At 51.6% G+C, this 11,398-nt stretch overlaps 1 long non-coding RNA gene and 1 other non-coding gene across 2 annotated transcripts; one reads left to right on the top strand and one right to left on the bottom strand.

The window, feature by feature from the left end:
* Positions 1-3,005: 3,005 nt before the first annotated feature.
* Positions 3,006-8,537, bottom strand: LOC143015198 (uncharacterized). The gene is made up of 3 exons (XR_012965372.1): positions 8,230-8,537; positions 7,947-8,039; positions 3,006-3,765 (listed from the first exon to the last, which is right to left on the bottom strand). It is a non-coding gene; the product is annotated as an uncharacterized LOC143015198 (long non-coding RNA).
* A 1,453-nt stretch (positions 8,538-9,990) lies between these two features.
* Positions 9,991-10,096, top strand: LOC143015242 (U6 spliceosomal RNA). The gene has a single exon (XR_012965399.1). It is a non-coding gene; the product is annotated as a U6 spliceosomal RNA (small nuclear RNA).
* The last annotated feature ends 1,302 nt before the right edge of the window (positions 10,097-11,398 follow it).

Here is an 11,398-nt window from a genome sequence, read left to right as displayed (position 1 = left end):
CATGTAGACATTTTACTTGCAACACAACTTAAGTTTACAAACAGGTTCATTCCAACTGAGCAAAACCAACAGCAACTTCAGGCCTCGACTGTGGACTCAACGACAACGCTCTGCTGGAGCTGCAAGAGCAGGGCTACATAGCACAGGGCCGAGTGGAGGAGCTTGTGGGTTTGTGGTAGAATCTCCCAAAGAAGAACAGGGGCCCAGTGGTGTACAGTTCAGTTCAGTGTGTTTTTGTGTGTGGGCAAACGGACAAATGTCGTTATGAACGCTGGCGAGCTTGAAATGACAAACCAAACATTTTATTGTATTGTCCTTGCTGTGTAAGTAATTGCAGCGTGTGTGCGTGTCCCTGAAGTACTTTAACTGTGTTTCACCGTGGGTGACGACGGTCAAGTGCATACAGCCACACCTGTCTGAAAAAGGTAGTTTGGTGTGTTTTTCAAAGTCCTGAGTGAACTGACATCACAGCATCCTTCCTGTGTCATGAGTGTTAGAATGTTCTGTTATTATGATTTGTCAATGAAGGGGTTTGTTTTTCATTTCCTTCCTTTCTAGCAGTATGGAACATAGGCCAAAGTTTGTGTTGAAGGAGGGCTCGGCCAACATCAAGCGCCACGCCAGAGGCCCTGGCTGCAGTGAGGAGCAGGCAGGCCGGAGACAGCAGGCGCACGTGCAAGGCCAACATATCGAGGGAGGCGGGGACTGCTGACCCACGACGTGGGTTACGCTGCCAGTCTGCTGGCGGGCCACCGGAAGGAGCGCGAAGACGTCAGCAACACTCCCCTCATGAGCAACAAGGATGCGCTGCTGGAGTACGCTTGCCTCCTCCCACCCATGGTGGAGGACGGGTACCGTGGCAGAGGGCGACTGTAAGGTGGGCTTCTGTCCACACGCGCAGCTTACTTACAGTCAGCTGTATGAAGGGCAGAGTGCGGAACTCACCAGGTAAGACGACGACGACGTGTGAAGTGCATAATGAACAACAATGTCAGCATAGTTTAATGATTCTCCCACATTTTCTTTTATCATAGTGACAGGGGGACGACGTCCCGTCTGGTGAGTGGCCATTTCCCGTCCCTGTCAATGAAAAATAGACTAGAGTATTTGTGACCCTGTATGCTCGTGTTGTTGCATAATATGTCAAATTCCCGGGGCACCGGCAATTGTTCAGATAAGCGTAACAGCAACGACAACCGGATGATGATGGAAGCTGTCGCACCTGCGAGGAGAGCATCAGAGCTTCCGGTTAGTATTATGGGCCTGTAGTAGGGGCGCGTATAGCTGTTCTTTGACAGTTTAAGACGTGTATGAACGGGGAGGGTGGTTTTGAGGCAGGACCCCAGGATGATGTACTACCCACCGGGGCCGTGCATAGTTATCAGCCAGCCGCTGCGTGTTCTTCCAGCGGCCTGTCTTCCTGTGGGCCCCGTACTGCTTCTGGCACGACAACCTAAAGTGTGCCGGCACAAACTCACCGTCTGTGGGTTTTATAAGTCAGTGCACAAATTGTGGGACAGGGACAGCTGGTACTTCATGGGTACAGACTACCTGGAGTGCCAGTACTGCAGGAAGAAGGTGGCCGTCTGGGCAGACTGCGTCATGTCCCAGCTGTGCCCTGACCAGAGGTGGCGCTTCCCGGCTGTGCTGACATACAGGTGAGAAAGCATCCGGCGTTCCTACAGGCGGGGAAAAGGCATCGTCGCACGTTTGAAATGTAACCATCTGTCCCGCCGCAGCCTGCTGTCCACACTTGAGGAGCAGCACGAGAAGGACTGGAATGAGTGAGCCAGCCTTTACCTTTGGCGTTCCCGGGCCACAGGGTGCTCCTCCTCCTGTGCCGCCCATGCCGCTCCCCCTGCTACCACTGGATACTGTCCGTTTACGCCAAGGACATGTTCAGCAGGATAGACAAGCTGCTGGCCAAAGTCACGTCCATCTTTGGCTGGGTCCTGAGGTTGGACGCCACGAAGAAGGTAGGAACCTTTTTTTTCACCCGGGCTCCTCTCACTCCATCCTTAACGTCAATAATACTTTTACACCGGATACCGTCGTCCGCAGGTGACCAAGAAGCTGGCCGGAGCCAAGTGGTGCGTCAACGTCTCTTAATTGCGTTGCATCTTACCCCGCGTGTCGTCACGTCCAGGCCCCCCCAGGCATTGGGCTCTACACTAGGGTCGGCCAGGTGACCAAGGGTGGGGTGGTGCTGCCCGTCTTCAGGTGTGCGTGCGGCTCTACGTCCTTGGGGTCGTTCCACCTGCACCTCAACAGGTTCATTCCTGGCAAAACCAACAGCGACTTCAGGCACTGACTGTGGACTCACAGATATGTGATGTTGTGCTCACGTGTGTGTGTGTGTCATCGTGACTCCTTACAGGCGGCTTTCACCTTCAGATGTACCTGTTGGATGGGCTGGTGGCGTGGAACTAGGACTGCACGCATGATCCGGCGTATGCCGCGACTGATGGCCAGTCTGGGCAACGGACTGAGAGGCTGCGCTGCTACGCCGGCCAGGGTGTGCACACGATGAATCAGATGGACATGGAGATGTATGGGCACACTCTGGTGAAGACTTGCATGCGTCCACAGGTAGAGTACCGGACGAAAGGGTTTGACGAGTTCAGACTCAATCTGGACAGTGAGCTTTTGGCTCCCATCCCAGCCGCTCATCCCTGCCAGCTGTGCTGCTGCCATCACCCGCCCTGCTGCTGATACCGCCTCTGTCTCTGCTGCTGATGCCGCCCAGGGGGACAGCGTGGATCCACACGGGGTCTGGGTACCAACACGTCGTCAAGCTGGCTAAAGCTCTGATGGATCAGGGCTTCGTAACCCAGGTCCAGGAGCGTATGGCTTTATGGAAAAATCTCGAGTCAGACAAGGGCCTTGTTGGCAGTGCGACTGTTTTTGCACCAGCTTACGTACCTGGATGCTCACTCTCATCCTAGGTGTCTAGGACGACAAGGGTTCGGTTCCACGGCTCAGTGGCCCGACTGCAACCGGTGCGTCCTCCATCCCGCCAATCGCAAGCTGAAGGGGATGACAGTCACCAGGTTGACTCTGATGCTCCAGGACTACAACAGCATCAGCAGCGCTGTGGCGTAACACGAGGCGCTGCGGTCCCGGACCAGGATCCAACTGTTCAGCGTCAACCAGCACACTCTGGCACAGTGGTAAGAAGAATGGATGAGTGAGTGAGTTAGTGTGCTACGTCTTGATTTGGATTAGAACTTAACCAATGTTATATGACTCCATAGGCACAACCGGGATGTGACTGCCCGTTTGACGGCCGAGGTGGTGGACGCCATCTCTGCCATGAGTGCTGCTCCCCAAGCCGGCGAGCCCATCTTGCCTGCCAGGGAAGGCAGGACGGCGTGGACAGCAGCAAAGGGGCCCATCATCTACAAAGATCTGCTTGTACTTGGTGTACTTCTGCCCTACCACAGCTGGTGGGAAATCCCCAGAGGAGTGGCTTGCCTTGTACTCTGTACCCATGTAGTACCAGCCATCCGTGTCCAGCACTTTGCACGACAACCCACAGCCGGTGAGTTTGTGCTCTGCACATGGGGCTCTTCAGGTGGTAATGCCACAAGAGAAGGGCCGCTGGAAGAAAGCATCCGGGGCCGAGGGCGACTGGTTGTACATGGGACGCAGCCCTGGCGGGTGGTAGATAAGCCTCAGAATCTCCCTCCCCATCTTTGTCACTGGTGAACAGAGCCGTGCTGACCCACTCTTGCTGCTCTCATGGCAGAGATCGCTTCCAGGGCTCTGAATTGACACAGGAAGACAAGCACAGGGGAATGATTGAAACACACCGCTTAAGAGCTGACCGTGTCAGAAGGTTGATGGGCTCATGTTTGAGGGCGACACCAAGCCACCGGGTACAATGCACTGCCGAGGAACTTTACTTTCATCACAACATAATGTATCTCTCCAGATTCAATAAATTGCACACAACATAAAGGGGGGGGGGGCATCATCTTGAGGAAATAAGGCTAAATAATGTTCTCAGTTGAGTTCAGCACATGCAAGGAATAAAAGTTAAGAAACTGCTTACCAGCACTGCCGCCCCAGGTGGTGATCAGGAAAAGAGTGAGTGAAAGGGTGAGAGCAGGGTTTGAATCGGGAGTTAACAGGTGAACTCAAGCAGTGCTGAGTGAGGGATAGGGAGGGAAGGAAGTGAGGTAAGTGAGGAAAGTAGAGAAAATAAATGTCAGAATAACAGAAATTGGGAATCTTTACTACAACACATCTAGCAAAATACTTCACATGTTTGCAAAGCTCATTCACACAAATCCATGTATTTTGTGGAACAATAGAAGCTAATATTCTTTTCCCTTACCCTGTATGCGCAGACTGGCCACTTCCTCTTGGACTTTTAACCGTGACCTGGATGAGTTAGACAGCAGCAAGGAGCAGACTGGTGAGGATGAACAGCTGGAGGACAACATTGGAGGGATGGAGGAGCTGGTGGACGACAATTTCAGGAACACTTGGGTTTTGAGGCCTCCTCACAGCCGACATCTATCCCGCTGACCCCCGCAACCTCAGCTGCTAATTAGGAGGAGAAACTGGCCAGTCAGTGCTGTGACACTTGCTTGGAGGCACAGCAGCGGGGGCTGCTGACCCACGACATGGGTTACGCTGCCAGTCTGCTGGCGGGCCACCGGAAGGAGCGCGAGGATGTCAGCAGCACTCCCCTCATGAGCAACAAGGATGCGCTGCTGGAGTACGCTTGCCTCCTCCCGCACATAGTGGAGGACGGGTACCGTGGCAGAGGGGGACTGTAAGGTGGGCTTCTGTCTGCACGCACAGCTCACTTAGTCAGCTGTATGAAGGGCGCCATGAAGAAGGTAGGAACCTTTTTTTTCACCCTGGCTCCTCTCACTCCATCCTTAATGTCAATAATACTTTTACACCGGACACCGTCATCCGTAGGTGACCAAGAAGCTGGCCGGAGCCAAGTGGTGCGTCAACGTGGGCAACGAACAGGGCAAGGTGCTGATGGCTGTCCTCACGGCGGCAAAGGACTCTGGCTGAGGGACATGGCCGCCGGCCTCCAGGAGCAGTACCGTAGGGCGGGGGTGGAGCTGCCATCCCTGTTCTACGTGGACCAGGACTGCTGCCGTAGCGACGGGGGGACGTACGCGCCAGCCGCTCTCTTCCCGCGGTGGAGCCAGATGCAGGTCAGGCTGGACATCTGGCATTTCAGCCGCAGGTTGGCGCTCGGGGTTGCCCGCGGACAGCAACATCCTGTATCCCGCTTTCATGCGCGACTGTCCATGGACATTTACGAGTGGGACCCGGAGGAACTGGCCCACTTGCAGAGGGCCAAGGGGGGCCTCGGCCAGTGCGGAACCGCTACGCATCAGGGAGATGGCTCAGATGGGCATTCCCCTCCTGAACTGCGCCCGCATGGCAGCCACCTGGGAAACAGAAGCGGCATCTGGCTTGTATTCCCGTATTATGCATGTACAATACATTGACCTCGTCTCTTAATTGCGTTGCATCTTACCCCGCGTGTCGTCACGTCCAGGCCCCCCCAGGCATTGGTCTCTACACTAGGGTCGGCCAGGTGATCAAGGGTGGGGTGGTGCTGCCCGTCTTCAGGTGTGCATGCGGCTCTACGTCCTTGGGGTCGTTCCACCTGCACCTCAACAGGTTCATTCTAGGGGAGCAAAACCGACAGCGACTTCAAGCACTGACTGTGGACTCACCGATATGTGATGTGCTCACGTGCGTGTGTGTCATCGTGACTCCTTACAGGCACGAGTGCAGACGGCTTGCACTTTCAGATGTACCTGATGGACGGGCTGGCGGCATGGAACGAGGACCGCACGCATGATGCGGCGTATGCTGTGACTGACGGCCAGTCTGGGCAACGGACTGAGCGGCTGCGCTGCTACACCAGCCAGGGTGTGCACACGATGAATCAGATGGACATGGAAATATACAGGCACACTCTGGTGAAGACTTGCATGCGTCCACTGGTGTACCACTTGAGTACCGGACGAGGGGGTTTGACGAGTTCAACCTCAATCTGGACTGACAGCTTTTGGCTCCGCTCCCAGCCGCTCATCCCTGCCAGCTGTGCTGCTGCCATCAACCGCCTCTGTCTCTGCTGCTGATGCCGCCCAGGGGGACAGCGTGGATCCACACGGGGTCTGGGTACCAACACGTTGTCAAGCTGGCTAAAGCTCTGATGGATCAGGGCTTCGTAACCCAGGTCCAGGAGCTTGTGGCTTTATAGGAGAATCTCCCCGAGTCAGTCAAGGGCCCTGTGGTGCAACCCCCGCATCACAGGACCGAGCTGGTGAAGGGGCGATTTAAGAGGTCCAAAGCTCCCAGTTCAGTTCCCGGTGTGGAGAGCATGAGGCGGTACGTTTTTGGTCCTTGTTGGCAGTGCTACGGTTTTTGCACCAGCTTACGTACCTGGGTGCTCATTCTCATCTCATCCTAGGTGTCGTGGACGACAAGGGATCGGTTCCACGGCTCAGTGGTCCGCTTGCAGCCAGCGGGTGGATGCCATCTTCAGGCAGCTGTGCGTCCTCCATCCCGCCATTCGCAAGCTGAAGGGGATCACAGTCACCAGGTGGACTCTGATGCTCCAGGCCTACAACATCAGCAGCGCTGTGGCGTAACACGAGGCGCTGCGGTCTAGGACCAGGATCCAACTGTTCAGCGTCAACCAGCACACTCTGGCGCAGTGGTAAGAAGAATGGATGGATGAGTGAGTCAGTGTGCTACGTCTTGATTTGGATTAGAACTTAACCAATGTTATATGACTCCATAGGCACAACCGGGGTGTGACTGCCCAGTTGACGGCCGAGGTGGTGGATGCCATCCCCGCCAAGAGTGCTGCTCCCCAAGCCGGCGAGCCCATCTTGCCTGCCAGGGAAGGCACGACGGCGAGGGCAGCAGCAAAGGGGCCCATCATCTACAAAGATCTGCTCCCTGCTCCGTCGGCGCCTCTGCCACAAGTGCTGCTCCCCAAGCCCGGCAGCCCATGGTCCACACTGATCTCTCACTCCCTCTGTTGGCGCATCTGCCAGAGGATACCCTCCCCGGTCCTTCCGGGCCAAGTGCCCCGGCCAGCGGATCTTGTTCTTCTACTTCTGTTGCCACTGCCCTCTCGCTCGCCCTGTGTTGGCGAGAACGGCGTGAAACAGAAAGAAACTTGAACAGAGGAAAGCAGAAGCAGCGCAGAGAGGGGGGCCTCTTAAGCATCGCAAAACGTGGACCATCAACTGCAAGGACTGTAGCTAACCAAAAAACTAAAGAACAGGGCGACAGGGTGATGAAAAACACTTCAGGGCAGAGGGTTTACTTCTGCCCTACCAAAGCTGGTGGGAAGTCCCCAGAGGAGTGGCTTGCCCTGTACTCTGTACCCATGTAGTACTAGCCATCCATGTCCAGCACTTTGCTTGTAGAACCCACAGCCGGTGAGTTTGTGCTGGCACACAGGCTCTTCAGGTGGTAATGCCACAAGAGAGGGGCCGCTGGAAGAAAGCGTCCGGGGCCGAGGGCGACTTGTTGTACACGGGACGCGGCCATGGCGGGTGGTAGATCAGCCTCAGAATCTTCCTCCCCGTCTTTGTCACGGGGGAACAGAGCCTTGCTGACCCACTCTTGCTGCTCTCATGGCAGAGATCGCTACCAGGGCTCTGAATTGACACAGGAAGACAAGCACAGAGGAGTGATTGAAACACACCGCTTAAGAGCTGACCGTGTCAGAAGGTTGATGGGCTCATGTTTGAGGGCGACACCAAGCCACCGGGTACAATGCACTGCCAAGGAACTTTACTTTCATCACAAAACAATGTATTTCTCCAGATTCAATAAATTGCACACAACATAAAGGGGGGGCATCATCTTGAGGAAATAAGGCTAAATAATGTTCTTAGTTGAGTTCAGCACATGCATGGAATAAAAGTTAAGAAACTGCTTACCAGCACTGCTGCCCCATGTGGTGATCAGCAAGAGTGGGTGAAAGGGTGAGAGCAGGGTTCAAATAGGGAGTGAACAGGTGAACTCCATCAGTGCTGAGTGAAGAATAGGTAAGGAAGGAAGTGAGGTAAGTGAGGAAGGTGGAGAAAATAAATGTCAGAATAAAAGAAATTGGGAATCTTTACTACAACACATCTAGCAAAATACTTCACATGTTTGCAAAGCTCATTTACACAAATCCATGTATTTTGTGGAACAATAGAAGCCAATATTCTTTTCCCTTACCCTGTATGCGCAGACTGGCCACTTCCTCTTGGACTTTTAACCGTGACCTGGATGAGTTAGACAGCAGCAAGGAGCAGACTGGTGAGGATGAACAGCTGGAGGACAACATTGGAGGGATGGAGGAGCTGGTGGACAACAATTTCAGGAACACTGGGTTTTGAGGCCTCCTCACAGCCGACATCTATTTCGCTGACCCCCACAACCTCAGCTGCTAATTAGGAGGAGAAACTGGACAGTCAGTGCTGTGACACTTGGAGGCACAGCAGTTTCATAGGCATTTGGTTGCTTCAATTACAATCTGTTTGTAACATGAATTATCAAGTAATGTATTATCAAGAATTCTGTGTTACTTTTTGTTTTATAAAGTTACCGTTTGAGTGTGCCCACTGAAAATAAAGGTTTCTTGAGTTATTCATTTGTTTGATTTCATTACCCTTTGGTTTACAATGACAGTTAGACTAAATACGCCAATTCAATGCACCAAATTGCACACATGGACACAAAAAACGACTCCAGACATGCACAGAAATTTTAAATAATGGAGACAAGCACATTAGCCTAACGTAGCAACAGCAGCTGCAGGTTATCTGGGTTCAAATGGAATCAACTGCACATGTAAACATTGACGTGACTGGCATAAAACAGAAGTTTTCTCTGTACATTAGGACTTTAAAAACACTCGCAACAACATTCTACATGCTCACAACTTATTGTAGCGGGCAACAGGAGGTTATACTCTTAATTTACCCATTGTAACCACTGTCATTCAATTCATTCTTCAATGAATAATCACCAATCCTACTTGTATTTGTTCACTCCATTCTTTTTCAACTACACACATCAAGTTTGGGATGAACACAACTTCAGCCATCTTTTCTGTGTTTTGGTTCACCACACTGATAAGATCGATCGCTCCAACGCTAGCCGCCGGGGGAGTGGCAGGGGGGTCCCCCTGAATATCGCGACGAATGTGCATGCACTAACCCAGTATGCGCTGCTTTGGCATTGTGAGAATTGTGTGAACAGCACGCTGTGTGTTTAGTGTGGACTTTGATTCGAGTAGGTCACTCCGTGGTAGTGCAGCGCTATCACCGCTAGATGGCACCCTAAGACCGATTTGCACGGCGTGAGGGGAATCAACTCCACTTCTTTTGGCGTGTTGTACGTCCTGGAGTCATAGACTCAGCAAAGAGTTAGAGTAAATAGCAATCCTCACATGATCGTTTAAATAATGAAGTAATGTAGAAATCCATACTATTTTCTCTCCTATCCACTAAGCCGTCCAACCATCGGTGCTGACGTCACGCATGCTTTCTCATGGATTTCCCACAATGCCCACACAGCGCGCAAGGTCAGACTGGACCTATATTCATAGATTCTTAACATGTATTATAACTTAAATTAGAGAAAATCACTGTTGTGCCTTGGTCAGTTTGGATGGCGTCGTCATCGTTTAGTACGCTACAGTCTGTTTCACATCACGTCACTTTGGATGGCATCATTAAACGATGGTGCCATCCAAAGTGACGTGATGTGATATTTATCGTCACTGCTACGATACTTTTGAACACATGATACACGCTATTATGGCAAATCAGTGCTATGTGTTTTCGGGGAGTAAATCAGTGCCATATGTTTTGTTTGTGGGTTGAGTTAAAAACGTGTTCCCAAGCCCCGACATGATCCCGACGTCCCTACCAGCACTTTAAATGGACGATTATTGACCCCGGTACATATAAACGAAGTTCTCTATGCAATATTGTGTTTCTTCGGAAGCACATATACTAAAATTGGAACGATACAGAGAAGATTAGCATGGCCCCTGCGCAAGGATGACACGCAAATTCGTGAAGCGTTCCACATTTTAACGTTTTAGAACATTTAAAGCTCAAAAGAAAAGTCTTTGTTTACTTCCGGTTTGGTTCCATGGTGAAATAGCGCTACCCCCTTGCAGTAACACCATTCAGGCCGAGAGCGGTACTGCAGTTTTTCACATTCATACATAAAAGCACGTTACATACAGAAACCATCACAAGTGCATCATAAGTGAACGGGCTGAGGTATGGGAGACAATTGTGCCCCAAATCTGACATTCCCCAAAACAGACGTTGGCAAACACAGGACTCACTTTCATCCGGTTAGGTCAGGTCGAAAGCAGTACTGCAGCAATACACGTTTACAAATAAAAATCATTATTAAATTGTAAGAATTTCGAAGCCCTAACCAAAAGTGAATCAGCAGACCAGATAAAGACACCAAACCAGGATATAGCCAAAACACGAAACAAATGAAAATGTAACGCGGCCAACGCCGTATATGCGGCAGCAGATAAATATTTAAACGTTTCAGACTCACCTTATGCAGACTATGCGACATTGGAATATTTGCAAATTCCGCCATGGAGTTCCGAATGTCAGTGTTATCCGAAATGTCACTGGGGATGAAGCGGTGGTGGCTCAGACGTTTCTGCTACCGAGAGCCGGAGTCGAATGGACACCTGTACATGAGCTCCCAAACTGTCATGGCGCCCTCGACTTCCATTGCGAACAAGGTCGAAAAGCGTAGTTTTCGTCTACAATTTTACTTTCAGCTACCAAATCAAGGTGTAATTTCGCCTACACTCGAAACTTTCCTTACTAAAAGCTCAAAGTAAAGATAAAGACACCACGTAAAGATACTCAAAGCATCCTTAAAATAAATACACCGTCACCCCCCTCCTAGCTTAATTGACCCACCACCTTGTCCTCTATAAAAAAAAAAAAAAAAAAAAAAAAAAAAGAACCCGAAATGTGGCCACTGACCTGATGAAACAAACCCAACCTGTGACGAAACTTCTGGAGAAAGTTTAACTGTCAATCAAATTAAAGAGCCCAAATCAATGTTACAGGAGAGATTTCTCGCCAGTGTCGCAGATGACAGCAGCCATTTTGTTCGCGCCTCTCCTCTGACCTCTTCACACTTCCAGCCAGGACCCCAGCAGTGACACACAAGCCCCTCCCCCACACAGGGGACGCGTCTGTACTGATGAGTCAAACTCCCTTCGTTTCCATCGTCTCCTCCTCCTAAGTTCTCACAATGAGAATACACAGAACCAGTGAGTGTGTGCTGGCACACGGGGCTCTTGGGGTGGTAATGCCACAAGAGAAGGGCCTCCGGTAGAAAGCAAGGA

This window comes from Genypterus blacodes, unplaced genomic scaffold (assembly GCF_046128005.1).
Source record: "Genypterus blacodes isolate CSIRO-AG114 ecotype Tasmania unplaced genomic scaffold, CSIRO-AGI_Gbla_v1 ptg000192l_1, whole genome shotgun sequence".
Taxonomy (NCBI): Eukaryota; Metazoa; Chordata; class Actinopteri; order Ophidiiformes; family Ophidiidae; genus Genypterus; species Genypterus blacodes.
This window is presented reverse-complemented; position numbering and strand designations above follow the sequence as displayed.